General features: G+C 47.2%; 1 protein-coding gene across 3 annotated transcripts in view; it reads right to left on the minus strand.

The window, feature by feature from the left end:
- St3gal1 (ST3 beta-galactoside alpha-2,3-sialyltransferase 1) overlaps window positions 1–20,073 on the minus strand; it is a 72,494-nt gene that overhangs the window by 19,117 nt on the left and 33,304 nt on the right. For 2 of the 3 annotated variants that reach the window (XM_052161637.1, XM_052161635.1), the window contains one exon: window positions 6,435–6,488. The gene's annotated coding sequence lies outside the window, so the exon portion shown is untranslated. Of the gene's footprint in view, window positions 1–2,232; window positions 2,349–6,434; window positions 6,489–20,073 lie in introns of all 3 variants that reach the window. The other variant, XM_052161636.1, reaches the window with a different exon arrangement.

Here is a 20,073-nt window from a genome sequence, read left to right on the forward strand (position 1 = left end):
TCTTTAGAGGGAACACAGAGCTTTCAGAGCTTCAGGTTTGGGTTCATTCGCTTTAAAATATACAGGTGTCCTTTTATCTCTTCCTAGCACCTGTGGTTAAAGGCGGGTCTGGGAAAGAATGGCTGTTCTCCCTGGCTCTCAGAGAGATCCCAGGGCTGGGATGCAGGAGGGCACAGGTGTTCTAGGCAAGGGGAAACACACACACACACACAGGTTAGGATCAGAAACATCTCCTGAACCTTGCTTTCAGACTGTCAGTGCCTTCGACATGGCCTCTTCCATACAATGTGTTATTTAGATAATTTAAGGTACAGATCTTTCCTAAGAACACTAACATGCTCGGAGCACTTCTATGTGAGGGAGGGCACCGGATGGACGCGTAAAATAAAGCACTGTTCTAAATAAGGGCTGGCCCTTAACGTTTACTATGGTCCATTTTTTGACCCTTGTCATCTTTCCTCTCTTAATCATCCTTCCCTTTGTCAGGGAAGAGATTGCGACAAGTAGAAAAAGTGGAATTTGAAACTTTCAAGCATGTGTGTTTATGCGTGAGGGTGAATGTGTGTGCATGTGAATATGTGAGTGTCTGTGTGTGTGTGTGTGTGTGTGTATGTGTGTGTGTGTGTGAGTGTGTGTGTTGTACACTGGAGTTCAGAACAAAGATTATCATTCTCAGTAAAGAAAAGGAATAATCAAAGCCTGAAAGGCTGAGTGTGAGTGTGAACTGGCTTTTCCTGAGTGCAGAGAGCACCCATTGGCAAGGCGCACGGTGTGTATCTCTATAGCTCACTGACTATGCAACAGGGCCTTCTTCCTGACCCAAAAGTCTGATGTCCTCCGCAGGGTCTGGAATCACCTACAGCCTGAATGGTTAGTTACAAAAACATGAGAGAGAGAGAAAATCCAGGCCCAGACTCCCGCCTTTTTGCTTCCTGTACCTCTCTCTGCCCCCAAAGCTCCTCAGCTCCTCCACGCCTGGAATACTATCCAAGCCCTCATCACCTCCACGACACCCTACCTGAGTGACCCGCTGAGCTACAATAATGTCTCTCCTGGCAAGAGAGGCCATCAGTGCAATAGTGGCACCGCAGCCCTGGGAGTACCAATCACTCTTTGGTGATGAGTTCTCATGCCTGGCTAAGAATCCACACCTCGGAGGGCACAGGGAGAGGATGTTAATATTGTTTTATGAAAAAGACATAGCGTCAAACTACTTTTTAAATGCTTGTTTTATATTTATATTCCTAGATTAGTACATCACTCAGCCTTCAGGAGAGAAGCTCCTTTTTGTACTGGATGGTGGTTGATACAAAAACTCACAACTGGTCGAGTGTAGAGAATAGATGGTAGCTGAGTATTCATGTATATCACACACACACACACACACACACACACGCAGGCGCACACACACACAGGTACACACACGTACCCACATAAGGACACATACACACGCGCACACTCATGCACACACACACAGGTATACACAAACACACTCTCATGCACATGTACATGCACAGGTATACACGCATGCTCACACTTGAGAGTATGCATGCGCATGTGCACACATCTATAATACACCAAAATGTATCATCTGCATCACACCTCCTCCCTTTAAAGGCTAGGGTATGTTGCAAAAAAAAACAAAAAACAAAAAACAAAAAACAAAAAAAACAAAAACAAAACCCAACACCCCCCCCCCCAAAAAAAACCCAAACCAAACCAACCAAAGAAAAAAACCCAACTGTAAAGAAACAGTTCACAAAAGCCAGGGAGAAACAATGTTTTCTGAACATGTCAGGACCACTGTACTCATGAATTAATAGCAGCTGTGGTTCTCTGCTCAGGATCACAGCCAGTTGATACAGCACTGTGTGTGTGTGTGGGGGGGGGTTGCGCATGCACACTTGTGTGCGCACACTCGTGTGTGCTCATAAGGCCCAACCTCTAGCTGAGACGCTATTGCTACTTGATGGACACTCAGGAAGAAGAGTCGATTTTCTTCAGGAGTGTGGCCTCTGGTAGGTCGACCACGCTTCAGTGGATCATCTTACACTTACAAGGGTGAAACTAACTGAACACAAATGGGTACAAATTAAGAAAATGTCAAAAGATGACATCAAGTTGGGAGGTCTAGGAAGAGTTAGACAGGAGTAGGGTAGATATGATCAAAATACATTATACATATATGTTAAATTCAGAGAATAAATAAAATATATTTATACTTAAACACACCTTGAATTCCCATGAAGGCATTAGTTCCATCGTTACTAAAGTATTTGTGGTGTCTCTACCATGTCTCTGCTGTGACACATGTTGGGATGACTGGCACAGGAAGAAAAGGCCTTGCCCTGGGAAAATTTATTTTTGTCATTAGGAAGATAAGCAGTGACTAAGAAACATTAAAAAAAAATCTATCCCAGCCAAGATGGCTCTAAGGGACTCCTTAAGCTAACAGGCCTAGGAACTCGCATAAGCTGTCTGCCCTGCCCGGGGGCTCTTCCCTGACAGATCCATTCAAATCAGGATGGTGAGTGGGGCAAATGACACCTCCTAGGACAGACCGGAGAATTGTCCCTATGGCCTGTGCATTTTCATGCTCTAGACCACACAGAGATCAGTGAACATCACGGGTTGTGCAGAGCTGAAAGGGAGGGCCTGAAGCTAAGCCTCCCCCATGTTCTCCTTTCCACCCCTCCCCCAGCTCTGTTTTTCATGGTTCCCACCCTGCTCCTAGAAGAGAGACCAGGAATGCCTTTGACAATCACCTGGACAGCAGGGATGTGAGTTTTACAAATAAGGAAACTGAGGCTGGGATATATATATATATATGTATATATATATAGTTTTTGTTTTTTGTCTCTGTTTTAAATCATTCACTCTTCACATAGTAACTGTTTTTTCTAGTGTTGCCATGGTTGGGAGACTTCCTTCCCATCTCTTGTGTTCTCAGGGGTCATGCTGACACTCATTACAAGGTCAGGCTCCACGGCTCTGCGCCCACCTGTTGCAAATGGTGGCACTCTGCACTTGAGGTTCCTGTCTCAGAGTGCAATCCACTGTATGGGCAAGCATTGGTCCAGGCCTTTATTTGCCTCTCAGAACTTGGGAAAGAAAGAGTGGAGCCCTGTGACCCTCTGAAGCCTCCAGGAAGCAGGGACTGGGTAGCACATTCACTCACAAATGACATAAAAACCCATCCTACCCACAGGTCCAAATATTTTTATTAATAATATATCTTAGTAACAGAGCAGATCTCTGTCCCTGACTCTTCCTAGCCAGAGCACCCTATGTCTCAGCACTGTCGTCTTCTGGTCTCCACCTCCTCTCCCCCAAGGGTCTTTGGGGTGTTTGCATTTTTAGATAGAAGGCACCCAAAACCAATTGACCTGACTGAAAAATAAAATCAGCCATTATCAACAGGACCACGGTAAGCCAACGGATTCTGTGTGGATATTGGGAGGAAGAACACACAAGACAGTGGGTGAGAAATATCTTAACATTTACGTTTTGGAGACTGTGAGAACAAATTAGCCAAGAACTCTCTGCAGTATGGCCAATAGGGAAAGGCTACTAGGATGACCGGTCCTCACAAAGAGCTTCCTGTTAGAGACACCTTTGTTCTGTCCCCATTCAACTGACAAATGACATATTTTTCTTATTCCCTGCTGACATCCAATACGATAGGTTGTTGCAGATGACAGACAGGAAGATAAAGAGGAGTGGCAAGGTGGCAGTGATGGTTGGGGAGGTGGAAAAGGAACAAACAGATTAGTCAAGCAGGAAGAGAGCAATAGGATACCAAGTACATTCCCTGCCTCAGGGCCTTTGCACACACTGCTGTTTACACAACAGACTCCTTATCCCAGTCTGCAAGGATCTGACCCTCCTCCAACCAGGGTCTGAGTTTGTGCTAGAGACTGGGTTCTTGACCTTCCTGAATAACTGTTTCTTATCAGGCATATGGGATCAGGATAATCTGATAAGGCTCAGAGAACCAGGCTTGCTGGCAAAGTCACAGCCTGTCCCTGGGGTGGGGTGTAGCAGGGCTGGGTTGCATCACACCAGGCTGGAATTTTGGCCTGTTCCTTATGAAATACTTACAGGCCCTCCCAGCCTGGATCCAGACAGAATGGCTTTCTGATGATTCTTTTTCCAAGTGACTGAAATCCAGTTCACGGAAGATTTAATAATTCCTTCTGGGCTCCCAGGAAAGAACTGCTCAACTATTCCCAGAAATGTGGGATGCTGGCCTCAGACAGGGAGGCCCAGCAGGCAGAGACTGGAGTTTCAGCCTGTGCATTCCCAGGCCATGGAGGGTCTGGAGATATTAAGGCTAGTCCAAAGCTCCAGCCTGCAAGCCTAGGGCAGGAATGCCAGGGTTTGCAGTGTGCAGGGTGTTTCTTTGCTAAGAGTCAGAGGCCAGGAAACAAAATCCCGGATTGCTGCTAGGAGCTTATTCCCTGCTCACTGCTGCAGATGTCAGAGACAATCTTTGTCACATCTCTGGATTAGAGAAACATTCCGATGGCCTCACCTCCCTGCTTTAACATCTGAGGTTCAGAGAAGATGGAACCAATTTAGGGATGTTCACCAGTCTGTGATGGCGTTGAGGCTAGGACTTGGGGTCCTTGGCTGTCTGAGCATATCCCTTATAGAATGACCGGCTGTAGGAAGTGGACAGTGGGTGCCTGGCAGATGCCAGCGACACCACGTGTTGGAGAAGAACATCCAGATAGAAGCCATGCCCACCAGCTGCCTCTGCACCCCTCTAGCTCCAGCCTCCGAGGCCAGCATCCCATCTCGACCCAGCCTTGCTTTATGAATACAGCCTTCTGCTCCACTTGGAATTCCTTGCCTGCCTTAGTGATGTGCAGAGGCTCACAGTCCTATCTCTGAAATGCATTTTGAGAACCAACACGAAGCAACAAAATAAAGTCGTTTCAAATTTCACTGAGGGCAGTACACTAACGACCAGCAAACAGCTTCCTGGTAGAGACAGCCTTGTCCTGTTCTCATTGGATTTTTCTGAGTTTTCTTGTTCCCCCTGAATCCTATAGGCACTTGGAGATGATAGACAGGGGAAGACAGAGAGGAACGGTTGCTGTGTTGGTGGGAAGAGGGCAGACTGGACACACAGAGAGTCAAGGTGGAAGACTGCAACAGGGGGCCAAGTACGTTCCCTGCCTCGGGGCCATTGCTGTTTTTAGAGCAGTCTCCTTACTCCAGAATCGTTTCCTTCAGACTTTGTTACTTTGTGTTTATTCAGGCACACAAGTATGTGCAGGTACACACTCAGAGGCCAGAGGTCAATGACAGATGTCATTTTTGCTAGGACCAATCCGCCTTGTGTTTCGAGACAGGGACCTGGGATCACCAATTAGGCTATGCTGGCTGGCCAGCAAATCCTCGGGGATCTGATGTCTTAGTGTCCCTGGCGCTGAGTGTAGGAATCAAACTGAGGTCTTCCGACTCACGAGGCATGACTTTACTGACAGAGCCACCTCCATCACCCCTCACTGAATTTGTGACTCTGCCCAACCGTCCTCCTGACATTTTAAAGCCACCTCGCTTCATTCCCTAGTTCTGTAGCATTTCCCTTCCTGCCTTAAACATGAGATGACAGACACTGCAGCTCAACTGACTTGTTTTCCTCTGTGTCCACCGCTGACCCTGCTGATCTATGCGATTGGAGCTCAGTAGTCTGCCTTGCCCTGGGCCCTAGTGGAGAACAGTGACTTGGGACACAGAAGAGTACTCAGGACTGGGAACGATGTTCTTCCTGCCTGTGCCTCCCAAGGGCTGAGAGATCTCAGACTTCTCAGGCGCTGAGACCTCAGGAGGAAGAGGAGCTCGTCGGACAGTAGAGTCCACCTGGGGCAAGCATCCTTGAGACCTGGAGTCTGGAGTTTGGCTTTTCTGGTTGGCCCTGGGTGAGCAAATCATTGTTTCTGGGGGAGGGCCTTCCTTTGGCTTTGCAAAAAACCAAACAAGTAAAACAACCAAGCAGTGTAACTGTCCAATCAACCACCCAAGACTGTGTCACTGGGAGTGAGATGTATCTGTGGGCACCTCTGTGGGCTCAGGCAGGATGCGATGAAATCATGAGGAGGCACCTGGTCCCTGTGTGGGCTCAGGGTCCTGCTTCCTAGACAGCTGGGTCCTCAGAGGGCATTTTGGGCACCCGGATTCCTGTCAGTCACTCAGGTTTCATTCCCCCTGCAGAATATTGGAGCTCTGGAATGTCCTCACCACATTCCAGCCCTCCGCACCCTCCGTCTCAAAGGTCCCAACACTGTCTGATAAACCCACAGTCTGCGTGAGGTCACATCATAAAAGCCACAGCCCAGCCTTTGATGGAGGATACAATCAGCCCAACACCATCCCAGACAATCAGAGCACAGAGTCTCTGCAGTCGAGGAGAATGGGGTGCTTACCGGAAGTGCCCGTTAGTGGAGTTCCATAACCTCTCTGAGTCGCCGTTTCTTCATCTGGAAAACAGAAAAGAAGGGTTCAGCTCCAGCATCAAGAGGGCGGATGCTTGTAGGACCCACAGAGGGTTCCTAGAGTTTGCCCAGCTCCGCCTTACACAGCAAACACAAACTTGTGGAGTGATGTCCCTGTTAACTGTTCAGTGCCAGGGGAAAACACCCAAGTACCCAAAACAGCCCTGGGCAGAGGGAAAGAGCCATTTGTCCCGACTTCCTGTCCAAAACTCAAACAGCAAAAGCTCAGGAGAGTAGGCTTTTAAGACTCCAAAATGTTAACTGTGGAGCACTTGCCCCAGAGTCTAAACTACCTGGGGACGCTGGTGGGTCTAGCTCCTCCCACTCCTGGGGTCATGATGATTAGGGCGGGAAGCAGAGCTGGGGGCAGGGAATAGCCTCTTCCTGTGGGTCCACCAATACAGGCAGAGCCTAGCACACATCCCAACCTCCAGGGCATAGCGGCCTCCCAGGGAGGGGGAAGCGAGAAGAATGTGAGCTTCACTTAAACCATGAGGTCACAGCCTGGGCTGGAGATAAGGGTCTTAGGTGAAAGGCCATGACCTCTGACTCAGGTGTCTGCTGCAAGTCACCTAAGTGTCTCAGAATCGAGATTTATTAGGTGGGTTCTGAACACTACAGAAACCCAGCCCATGAGGGAGGAGGGGCTCTTAGAGGTTTTAGCGGTGGGGGAGAGACTCTCCTGCCCTGCAGTTAGTTGATGAGTAGCCAATGCCTGCATTCAGCATTCAGCTTGTCTCTGATTCCCAGGGACAGAAGCAGGCAGAAGTTACACCCTTGAGTTAATGTGTGTCCATCATGACCCTTTGCTTAGGGTCTCAACAGTCTTCCTTTAGGTAAGAAAGAAAGAATCGAACTCACAGACAGGAGGACTGTCCCAGTACCTATTATTTATTTCCCTGTAGCAGTGGGAATTACAGTCAATAGTGTGGAGGCTGTTGAAGGTGAAGACAGCTTGAAAGGCACTGGACCAAACTTAACAGTCATAGTTCACTCTGGGGCAGGAGGCAGAAAGAAGCTTTGAGTTTATACCAATCTTTTTTTGGGGAAGGAACACATAGCTTGTAGTTTGTAGAGGGAAGGACTTGAATCTGAGAATGAGGGAGGACTGATGTTTGGTTGAACTTGTGCCCTAAGTTCTGAGATATCACCAGACATTATGTCCGGAATAATGGCTCCTCCCAATTATTCTTCCTGCCAGGAGGAAAAGAACTTTCTGAGAGGCCAGGCCCTTCCCTCTCTTTCACTAGAATATTTCCATGGTCTTGAACCTGGGTTAGCTGAGGGATGCCATAAATAGTGGATGACCCAGCGCCCAGGATGTTCATGGTACATGTGTGTTTAGGGACACTAGCTATGGATCCAGATGTCTGGGGCTGTAATTCAGTGGCTCTGCACCCTTAGTGAGTCACAGCATGTGGTTACCCCTCAATTTCCCCATCTATAAAGAATGCCAATAGTGATTATCTCCCATGGTTGCTGGGGTGACTCAGAAACCAAACTAAAGACAGCACTGAAGACATGTATTATAAGTGCTATTCTATCGAAAGTCTGGGTATCACCCTCGTCACCATCATGGTCATAACCACAACTAACATCACCACGACCACTATCATCACCAACATTATTACTGTATTGTGCAAATAGTTATTCCCTGCCTTGTACTCATCGGTACTATTGCTGTCAAGATTATCATCATCAGAAACATGAATATCAACTCAGCATATCACCATCAATGCCATCACCATCATTATTATCAGAAACATCCACCATCACTATCATGATCAAAAAGAACACCACTATCATTGCGGTGGCCATCTGTCTCAGTTTCTTTTCTGGTGCTAGGGCAAAATGCCCCTACTAAAACAACTTAAAGGATAAAGGGTTTGTTGGGATCATAATTCCCCAGATTACCGCCCATCACAGAAGAAGTCAGGGCAGTGGAAAATTTAAGGGACTGTTATAGCACAGTCAGTCAAGAGCAGAGAGGAAGGCATTAATGAATGCATGCCTGTGGTCAGCTTCAGCTTGCCTTTTCTAATCTTAAAAGTTCAGGACCCCTATCAAGTAACTCCCCCACTTTCTTATTCCTTTATACCCCATTTCAGCCATGGATTCTCTTGTCCCCCCTCATTTTCCTCTCTCTCCTCCCCACCCCTCATGGTCTGCTCCATTCTGCTCGCCATGTTTAGTTTACTACCTTTTCCCCCTGCTCTCTACTCCTCTCAATACCTCTGGCAATTTTCTCCTTCGTATCTACAAGAAAAACCTTCCCCTCAACCTCAGAGAAGCCATGTCCTCACTTGATCCATCTGGTGCCTGAATGAAACAAGGACGTGACCACTTCTAGGTAGGGTTGAGGAGACGGTTTTTATTGTAGATATGAGGGAGGGCACAGCTAGAGGCATCTGGAAGAGTCCAGACTGAGCACGGCCAGCAGAATACATGGGACCATGAGAGGAGAGAGAGAAAGGAAGAACGAGAGAGGAAGAGAAGAGAGAGGGAGACAAAAGAAGACCAAGAAGGCAAAAAGAACTTAGCACATAGCCAAAATGGTGAGGTACACAGGAAAGGGAAGTTAGGGAAGAGAGGCAGAGCTGGGGGAGGAGGGCTGGAGATGTTTAGAGTAGGGGTGGGAGTGAGTTCTGACACTGTAACAGGTACTTTTGAGGCTGAGAGAGACTGGTGGCCAGAGTCTGCTTTGATATGTTAATAGGCACCTCCAGTTTCTTTAAGACCTAACAGTGTAGAGACCCTCAGTTTATACATCTGGTGCTGTGTTTTATATATTCACCTGTCTAGGGAATGGTGTCATTCACAGTGAGCTGAGCTTCCTACTTTAATTAGGATTATTGAGATAATCCCCTGTAGACATGCCCCCAGACCAACGTAATCTATACATCCTTATCAGATGATTCTAGACCTTATCAGGTTGATTATCCATCTTGAACTGCCATCACCATCCAGATAACCATCACCATCATCGGGACAGCTGTCCTCACTACCACGGTCACCATTGTCATCACCCTCACTACTGGTGACCACCGTCACTATTAGTCACCGCGGTCATCGTCACCTGCTCTAGGCTATGTGGTGCACATTTCCCATTTTCTTGTGCTTGCTTCCCAGATAAGGAAGTTGAGGTTGAGAAAGAAAAACAAATAGAATCAGTCATCACTACTATAGTTAATAATAGTGAGCTACGAGGAGGTCAAGAACTGATGCTTCCCCAGCACTGCTGAGGTGGGTCATGCGTCACCAGAAAACACAAAAGGGCAGAGTCATAGCCAGGCAGAAAAGAAAGGCCGTGAGGAAGGAGGGAGAGAGATCTGCAAGTCCGGAGGAGCCCTCACCAGATCCAATGCTAACACCTTGACTTTAGACGTCTAACCTCCAGAACTCATTTCTCTCCTGTAATCCTGCTGCTTACAGGTATTTCGCTATGGTTGCCCTCAGCAAGGGAATTCAAGGTTCTAGCTATAAACCCACCTTAAGATGGAGAAGCTGAGGTACAAGGCAGTAGTAGATCATGATGCTGATAGTCACACTACAGCCCAATGACAGAAGTATAGGTAAGACTTGGGCACCCAGCTGCATAACCAACTGGCTGGTAGGCAAAGGTACTGCGCAAGCATTTGTTCCCAGCCTCTTATCCCATCCACTTTAGGAGAGGGCAATACACAATCGATCCACCAATGTCACACAGCCATGCCGCTTGCTCTGGAAATGATGTGTGCCATCTCTGGCAGAAGGTACAAATGAGTGGTCCTTTCGGGTATCATAGAAGCTAGTCATGTCCCGGTTAGTGACTGCCTTCAGCCTGATCAAGGCAGAGAGAACTCCCAGAGCAGGACAGAGCCACAGGCCCAGATAACATTCACTTGCCTCAGGAGCAGAATCCTTTACTAGAGTTAAGTGTTAGGTATTGTTTGTATGCAGCAAAGCAGAAAGATCCAGAGTACTTGCTAGCTACTTCCTACCACTAAGCCTTTGATTTGTAAAAATCTATGCCCTGTGACATTTAGCACCTCAATGGCCATGAATAAAGCCACTTCACTTCTCTGACACCCTGTCCTCAAGTGCAAAAGAAGGGTAGCGTCAGCAATCACTACAAGCTCACAGAAAAGAGATGACCCAAAATTACCCTTCAGAACTTTATTGGGAGAGCCTTGTGACCATGGGCAGCCCTGGTGTGGCCTTGAAGCAGGAGAGAAAGAGAGAGTGGCTTTATTATATATATATAGATAACATGGTGGTGGTCCTGAAGAAAATAGCCTTGAATTCCTGAGAATGAGGTAGGGCTTATTCTCTTAAATTAAGAGAGCTGCAACAGGGTGTGGCCCGATTTCTGGGGGAGGGGAAGAGAGAGAGAGAGGAGAAAGGAGGGTCTGTGTTCTAATGTGCCGTGGACCTGTGTTCTTAGGCAATTACAGGAATTATGCGAGAGACTTAACACTGTGGCTGACAAAGGAGAACTGGGGAATAGACAGATCAGGATGACTGATGTAAGAGGATTGTAGACGGGCACAACGGGCTAGATCTAAAGGACATTGCTTTCACATATGCTTATAGCAGCTCCTCTGGGGTCCACTGGGTCGGAAGTTCACATTGCACTTGGATGGTGTGAGAGATTCTGCGAAGGGAAGGTTGATATCTATTGTTAGGCACCCAGAGGCACAGATGGGACAGTACGGTGGAAGGCACGTGTGGGACGACCCCTACTCCTTGCAAGATCTTTTTTTTCCGGTAGCCCAGGAATTTGGAGATCTGCCAAGCTTCATCCCGCTGTCTTCTGCTCACATAGGGGAAGCAAGTTCCCCCGCCTCCCCCCAAGCTTCCTTCAGACCAAGGTCAAGTGTCACCACTCTCAAGAGTGGGCTGCTCGGAGTTTACACATCACACCATGTTCTGAGTCACTTCCAAACTCCTCCTTTGCCTGGGAAAGAGCTGTCACACTTGGCGTCTCTAAAACAATCCACAGGACCCAAGGGACATTGGGTGTCTGAATCCCAGCCAAAGAAATAAACACCCGAAACCTGCCTGTCCAGTGAAGTGACCCCAAGGGTCACCGGATTTGTTTACATCCCAAAGAAAGCCCAGTCCTGGGTCCTGATCAACGAGCCCTGCTTACTCTTTTGCTGCTCAAGTTTCCTGACATATCATATAGTAGCAATTGCTTCACCTTAGAAATCCCTTCCCTTCTGGCCTACCACCACACAGGGCTGTCCCTGTGCTGTAGGTCAGAGTCAAAGCCAGCTCTCTCACCACTCCAGAAAGCTGGTCCCCCTGCCCTAACATGGGGCCATATCTATGCTGTGGATCAGAATAAAGACTAGCCTCAGCAGGAGCTCGGCAGCTCCTTCCGCCTGGCCCTGCTCCCGGACCCCTCTGGAAACACCTCAAACCGAGACACAGTGAGAGGTTGGTCTGAGCTGTGAGCATCAGAAAAATAAAAGCCCTCTGAAGTGATGCCCTTCCCAGTTCAGAGAATTTGTGGAGAGCACGATCCTCAGCGCAAGTCCTCTGGCTTCATACGCTGCGTCAGAAGCCTGCAGTCACTTGGCAAAAAAAATTTACCAGGCCCCCTAGTACATGTCATTCCTGATCCTGGCAATGTAAACAAGATGAAGTCTTTTCTGCCCTGGTTGCTTGTTGAGTCTAATCATACAAACGAGTAAACAGTGAACAGGTTTGTAGGAAAGCTTTGAGTCTTCAAGGCAAGTAGAAACTGAGCCCCACACCCCCCCTGCTGTGATGGACGGCATGAAACTGCATGAAACTCTCGTCTCTCGTCCAGATGCTTAGGGTCTTTGCAGCATCTGCCAGCAGGCTGATCTATTAGTTGGCATGACAGGCTCTCCCAATGCTTCAAAGCTAATTCTAATTAAAATTCAACCTTAGAATGAAAACATAGCTCCTTGGTTGTTCTAATCAATGAACCAATTAGCACTACTAATTCAATAAGGTAATTTGATCAAAATTAAATAGAAAAAAAAAGTCCCTCGAGGGCACCAAAATTCGGGTGCTTATTAGCCCGGGGGCTGGTGGCTACGGCCACAGCCCATGCTGCTTGCTGTATAACTCACTGTCACAAGCAAAGTCCAGCACTTTTCTCCAGTAGAAAGTGCAGACCGGAAAAGTCCTAGCAGAGTCCCTGCTGAGTGCCTTGGGTAAAATCCCTGTCCTATAGCTTCCTGGCAGTGTGGCTCTTTGTAGATTATAAACTCTCTCTGGTTTGTTTCTTCATCTTTAAGAATGGAGCAGGACTGACTGACACCTTGAGTTCTGATAAATACCTTTTGAATCACTGATGGGGGTCTGAGAGTGGGGATTGGGGAAAGGCCCCAGAAGAGCATCTTGATGAGGTCCAGAGGAAGACATTCAGGAAGCAGAGCGAGCAGACACCAGGAAGACTGAGGGACAGAGACCCTCCAGGTGGAAGGGACCTGCAGTGCATGGTGGGAGTTGGCAGCGAGCTGAGCAGAAGGGATCTATCTATAGGTTGGTAAAATAAGCGTCCCCTGCCAGACCCAGGGGCACTCACCCATCAAATTACTGAAGGACAAAGTCTCTTCACACACCTACTTTCATGTCCCTTCTATGGTTTCATCCTTGAGAACCTGAACATGCACCTGGGAGTCCCTAGGCCAAGCCTATCTTTTATGCTAGGTGTTGTTATGCCAAGATAGAGTAACTCCCAGGAAGAGACTGTCAGGGGCCTCTTGTCTACCCTCTAAGGTGACAAGTTCTCAACCTGTGAATTGCAACCCCTTTGGGGACTAAATGTTCTTTTCAAAGGGGTGCCTAAGGCCACTGGAAAACATGGATATTGACATTACAGCTCATAACAGTAGCAAAATTTACAGTTCTGAAGTAGTAATGAAAATAATTTTATGATTGGGGAGGTCACCACAACCTGAAGAACCATCATTAAAGGGGGCTCTGCATTAGGAAGGTTGAGAACCATTGCTCTAAGGACTTCTCTGGGCTCCAGGTGAGGATCCACGATGGACCTGAGCCAGGAAGAGGCTCAGCATCACCTTCATCTCCTATCAGCAAAAGGCTGGCCACAGAGGTGCGTGCGCCTGCAGGGCCCGAGAAAGATGGGGGCGGGGTGTGTGTGTGTATGGAGCTGAGCTGTGAAGAGACTCACTGTTCTCAGAAGACAAGACTCTGCAAACTTGCTGAATATGTGCACAGGTATCGTGTTTAAAGTCTCATGGTGGTCTCTTTTAATAGGCACTTAGAGGCTGCTTTTGCTAAAATGTTCTGACTCTTCACTTGGGTCCACACACAGGGGAAAGCCAGGCCCATTTACCTGCATTTAGCAATGACCTCTTTTACTTTGGGTCACTCCATGACCTCTGATGCTCGGCATGCTAACTATTCAAGGAGCATCCATCTATAAACCAGCTTTATTTCATTCACCTTTTCTTTTTTCTTTTTTTTTTTTTTGGATTTGGTTTATTCGAGACAGGGTTTCTCTGTGTAGCCCTGGCTGTCCTGGAACTCACTCTGTAGACCAGGCTGGTCTCGAACTCAGAAATCCCCCTGCCTCTGCCTCCCAGAGTGCTCATTAACCTTTAAGAACCTAGGGATAGGCGGGCGGTGGTGGCGCACACCTGTAATCCCAGAACTCTGGGAGGCAGAGGCAGGCGGATTTCTGAGTTTGAGGCCAGCCTGGTCTACAGAGTGAGTTCTAGGACAGCCAGGGCTACACAGAGAAACCCTGTCTTGAAAAACCAAATCAAAAAAAAAAAAAAAAAAAAAAAAGAAGGGAATTTAAAAAAGAAAAAAGAACATAGGGATTTGGGTTAGGACTGGTGGTGGTTTGAATGACTATGGTCCCAATAAACTCACAGGGAGTGGCATAATGAGGAAGTGTGGCCTTGTTGGAAGGAAGTATGTCCAGTCAATGGGGGCAGGCCTTGAATCTCAGTTGTTCAAGCCCGGCCAGTGTCTCAGGGTGTCTTCCTACTGCCTACTGATCAAGATGTAGAACTCTCAGCTACTTCTCCAGCACCAGGCCTATCGAGCTTGCTGCCATGCCCCCAGCCATGATGATAATGGACTAAACGTCCAAACTGTAAGTCAGCCCCAATTAAATTCTGTCCTTTATAAGAGTTCCTATACTCATGGTGTCAATTCACAGCAATAAAACCCTAAGACAGGACAGTAGCTCCTTTAGCACAGTAATTATCTAGCATTCTTAAAGCCTTGGGTTGGATCTTTATTATCCCCAAAACAGGGCTTGGTGTGCACACTTACAACCTCTGCATAAATGGAGGTAGGATCATCTTAAGTTCAAAGTCACCATAGCCCACAAAGCCAAGTTCAGGGACATCCTGGGATAACTGAGATTTATTCTCCATCGAAACAAAACAAACGGAAGCAGAAAAGATAAGACATGGCCCTAGCCTTGTAATTCCCTTGAGTTCCAGGAATAGCGAGACCTGTAGGCAGACAGCCCACCCTCAAGATGAGAACAATTATCTATGAAGGAGAGGCTGCACCCAGGAGTATTTCATATGGGAAAAAAAAATAGATTGGTCCCCCTTGGGCAAAGATGGTGAAGGAAGTGAAGACAGAGATTAATAACTTATTGATCCCCTTGCATGATTGAAGCTGAGACAATGAGGATTGAGACTACATCTTAAACAGGACTGATGCTCATACCAGGACCCTGATGGAAGCCAACTTGGGAGTCACTGGACTCTTCCAAGATGCATTGATGAGATCTCTTTGTTTTAGCCTTTTTCATCTCCTTCATAGATGTGTCTGGATGGGGTTGAGCTGAGACTGCTGGACCTGCTGGGGATGGGGCTTTGAGTGTGAAGTTGCAGTTGTTCTCTGAGATGAGGAAATCCATTGGCATAAAACTGCAATAACGGTGACCTGCAAATCTGCCTAGGTTTTCATCGGGACAGACAGCATCCCATGCTGGCCACAGAGATGCTCTCGGTGCATGTGGCATCAGGTAGGCTTCATAAGATGAAACAGTGAAAGGGCAGGGATTAGAGTGTGGAAAGAGCACGAAATGGCCGGCTCCCAGGTCTTTATCTCTAAGTTCCCGCAGGGAGCTTTCCTTTGGAATTTCTCAGCCCAGCAGAGAAAGGGAGAGGAAATGCAACCCTTTCCATTTCCTAGTGTAATCTCCAGCATTCTCTCATGGCCCTGGGTTAAACCTGGACGTCATGGGCAGACTGCACTCACCTCCACAATTCCAAAAGATCCACAAACACATTCTGTGAATCATTGTCAAGCCAACATTTGCTAGGACAGAAAAGCAAGGTTGGGGGCATTGAGGGAAGGCTCAGGAGAATGAGGGTTGTGGGGGATAAGGGTGTCTAGCATCTTAAATGCTTGTAAAAAACCCCAACCAAGAGTAGAATGGGACTTTTCTGGTTCACCTATCAGTAGATGGGTGCTTATACTTACTAATCATCTATTGCATGCCTGGTACTTTCTATGCTAGCAAACGCTGACTACTTGGGTGTATACAGTTTCAAATATGTCAGGTAGATTAACACACCAGCCTTTGTAGATGCGCCATAGTTAGGCGACTTCCTGTCATTTCAAGTTTTCACAGGCAAGAAATGAAGCTCCTTATTTTGGATCTCACACATATCTGCGAAGGCAACAGTGCCAGTTCCTGAATTCAGGTCTCCTGGATCTAAAGCTGACGCCTGCAGGCACATATGATCCTAAGCTGCCTCTCTTCACCTTGGACTCTGACTTTTGGTGCGGTCTGACTCACAGTCCTCTCCATTGTAACAAGAGGTCCTGGATATCAGAAAGGAGACAGGGTTCCCCAGATGGGGACCATGCAGGCTCCACTCAGCTCCTCTAGTCTGGTTCTGTGGTGTATTACCAGGTCACAAAGCATGGACAAGCCAATGGGGAGGGAGCCACCCAGACAGCCTCTACAAAGCCAAACTGGGTTTTCCAGTTGACAACAAAAATTGGTGAAACTGCCCTGGCTGCACAAACATCTCTGGAGCTGGATCAGAGGGAGAAGAGGTGTTCTGCAAGCTACATTTTCCCATGTTCTTCAACCATAGACCAACAGGGTACTTGTTGTACAGCAACAGATACTGAGATCAAAACATTCCATTCCTCCTTCATAGAAGCTCAGTAAGATGGGAAACAAAAGACTCAAAATATCTTCAGGAAGTCCTTGAAACAAACTGGCCAGATTTTCTAGACCCTTCTGTCCCTGATGTATTTAAACACTAAAGAGTTCATCTTTGACTCAGACCTTTGGTGGGGCTGACAGTCTCCTCCACTGTAACAAGAGGCAATGGAAAAGGAAGGAGGGATTCTCACAAGATGGGGTCCAGGCAGGATCCACTCAACCCCTAAGCTTGCTTCTCTGGTATTTCACCAGGTCACCATTCATGACAGAGTCAACAAAACAGCCACTCAGAGGAGCCTCTGCAAAGCCAAATTGGGTCACTCCAGACAAGGCCACCCCACTGGAAGAAGCAGAGGCTAGCAGACCAACCTGGAACAGAGTCATCAGGAAAGGACACTCTCCAAACTGCTGAGTTGCCTGCAGGCTGGGCGGTGTGCTCCAGGTTCCCAACTTTTATGCCTGTCATCTATTCTGCTTTGGTGATACAAACTGTCATTGAAACATTTCTGTTCCTGTAATAACCCCTCACCCAGATTCCTGCAGTAACTCCAATAAAACTTACTGAGACACCAAGTAGGACTTTGGTTGTTGTCTCTACACTTGGGTCTGTTGATGGTTCCCTGCTGTGCATGCTGTGTCTGTCTCACAACAGTGATTCATAGAGGAAGGGGCTGGAGGGGCTGGTGGCCTCCATGCAAGGAAGATAGGATCCTCTTCTTATGTCCCCTAGACACATCACACCTGTACTGTCCCATGAATTGACTCCTACAGATGTGACACTTTGATCTTGTCGATGTTCACCTTTCTAACCCCTCTATCTTCCTCTGGGGTACACAAAATGCTCAGCTTGAGGCTATGCCTCCCACGGCCTCCTGGAGGGATCACCCTCCCTCTGCTGGACCCATGCCCTGGCCAGCAGAAAGACAGTAAGTCCCTCAGGGCACATAGAGAGCTCTGCCACCACCAAGGCCTCCTATAACCACCTTTTGGATGGAGTTGGATGGAATCAACGCCCAGATGAGACACTTGGGAAAGCTCCTACAGTGAGCGCCTTCCCTCCCATTAATTTCCTGCTTGTAGAATTCTAAGGTTGGGAGAGACTTGAACAAAAGCATCCAAATTAACTCAGCATTTTATGCCATATTCTCTTCCAGGAAGGCTGGTAACTCCCTGGAGGTCTAAGATACATTTCTGCTGCAGTGCATGGGACCCCAGAAGCCTGTAAGGAAATGCAAAACAGGTCAAGTCTAGGTACTCGCCCCTGCTCAACTGTATTATATGTCAGTTCCCAAGAAAACTCTCCCTGTTCCTTTCATCCTCAGCTTGCAGATAGAGACCTGAAGTTCAGAGAGGTGGAGGCCTCTAGTTAAGACTGTACAGCTGGGGCTAGAGAGATGGCTCAGAGGTTAAGAGAACTGACTGCTCTTCCAGAGGTCATGAGTTCAAATCCTAGCAACCATATGCTGGCTCACAAGCATCTGTAATGGGATCTGAAGCCCTCTTCTGGGGTGTCTGAAGACAGCTAGAGTGTACTTATATATAATAAGTAGGCTGGAGCGAGCGGGGCTGGAGCAGGATGGAAAAATATTTTAGAGCCAATTGTCAGAACACAGTCTGAAAATGAAGCTGTGTGTGGAGAATTCTGCGAGACTGTGAGATAACTGCAAGGAAACAAGATAAAAGTCTTATAACCTCTGTTTTTCCATAACATGATTTGGTTTTCCAGTGGGCTTCCATGCCTGTCCCAGGTGTAGTTAATAGTGGTTTTGCTTCAGATTGTCCATCATCTTACTTCTGTTATTAAAAAAAAAAAAAAGGATGGGTTGGTCTTCTAGGGATGACTGTATAAAACCTAAACTCTGGTGAACTTTGCTTATGACTTGCTTAACCCTCAGAATATAAATCACCGGATGCCCTGAATAAAGTTGGCTATTGCATGAAAAAAAAGAAAAAGAAAAAAGAAAAAAAGACTATACAGCCTTTATGTAGTGGAAAAGATTTTCATCTCAGGCACATGAGACTTAAGAGGCAGGCTTGGAAACCTGACTTCAGCCTGTTATGCCAGGAGAGAGCAGTTGAATGGAATCTGTCCAGGTAACTTGTGAAGGGCACGAAGTGGGTGGAGTGGGAGGGAAGCGGAGGCCAGTCGGAAGGAAGAGGAGGTAAAGAGTCTTCCTCAGCTATTGGGAAAAGGCACATGAAGACAGATGGTGACATCCTGTGACACTGATCAGTTTGGTGGAAATGACAAGACATTGGGACATCATGTGCAGGCTGTGATGTGTTCTTGTGTTTTCTTTTTTTTTTCAATATTTTTTATTCGATATATTTTTTATTTACATTTCAAATGACTTCTCCTTTTCTGACTCCTCACTCCCCGAAAGTCCCATAAGCCCTCTTCCCTCCCCCTATTCCCTCATCCACCCCTTCCCACTTCCCTGTTCTGGTATTCCCCTATACTGCTGCACTGAGTCTTTCCAGAACCAGGGGCCACTCCTCCATTCTTCTTGGACATCATTTCATATATGGATTATGTCTTGGGTATTCCACATTTCTAGGCTAATATCCACTTATCAGTGAGTGCATACCATGATTGATCTTTTGAGACTGGGTTGCCTCTACCAATGAGTGGGGGGAAGGCATTAACCACGCAGAGGAACCCTCTGGAACTACTATAAGACATGTTTCATACAGGCTTGTGAAATACCCTGGCAATTTCCCACTTGGGAGAACCCAGAGCTGCCCAAATTATCACACAGTCTCCTGGAGTTTGTCATACATGTTCAAAGAAGAAAAAAAATGGTGGTCTGTAAAGAATTTACAGTAGCGTGGGACGGTATTGCCATGAGACCATTTATAGTAGCATGGGACTATACTGCTATGACAACATTTACAATGTCATGGGACTGTACTGTTATGATACCATTTACAATAGCATGAGACTGAGTTGCTATGACACCATCTGCTATGGCATCAAAGTGGCAGTACTCAGAAAATAACTGGTATAATGACATAGCAGAGAAGCAGGCTTAGGACCTAGGTGGAACCTGCATGGACCCCATCTTGGAGGAATCCCAGACTCCTTTCTGGTCTCTATGACCTTTTGTTACAATGGAGGAGACTGTCAGTGGCACCAAAGGTCTGAGTCAAAGGTGAAGTCTTTAGTGTTTATATAGTCCAGGAGACAAAGGGACCTAGTGAATCTGACCAGTTTCAGGGACTTTCTGAAAGTCTCTAGCCACTACCCTTTGTCAGTAATAGTGTCTGAGAAGGCATGGGGCACACAACTCAACTTGACACAAGCTAGAGTCATCAGAGAGAAAGGAGCCTCAGTTAAGGAAATGTCTCCAGGAGATCTGGCTGTAAAGCATTTTCTCAGTGGTCAATGGCGAAGAACCCAGCTCAGTGTGGCTGGTACCATTCCTGGGGTGTTAG

Source organism: Apodemus sylvaticus, chromosome 17, assembly GCF_947179515.1.
Source record: "Apodemus sylvaticus chromosome 17, mApoSyl1.1, whole genome shotgun sequence".
Classification (NCBI taxonomy): domain Eukaryota; kingdom Metazoa; phylum Chordata; class Mammalia; order Rodentia; family Muridae; genus Apodemus; species Apodemus sylvaticus.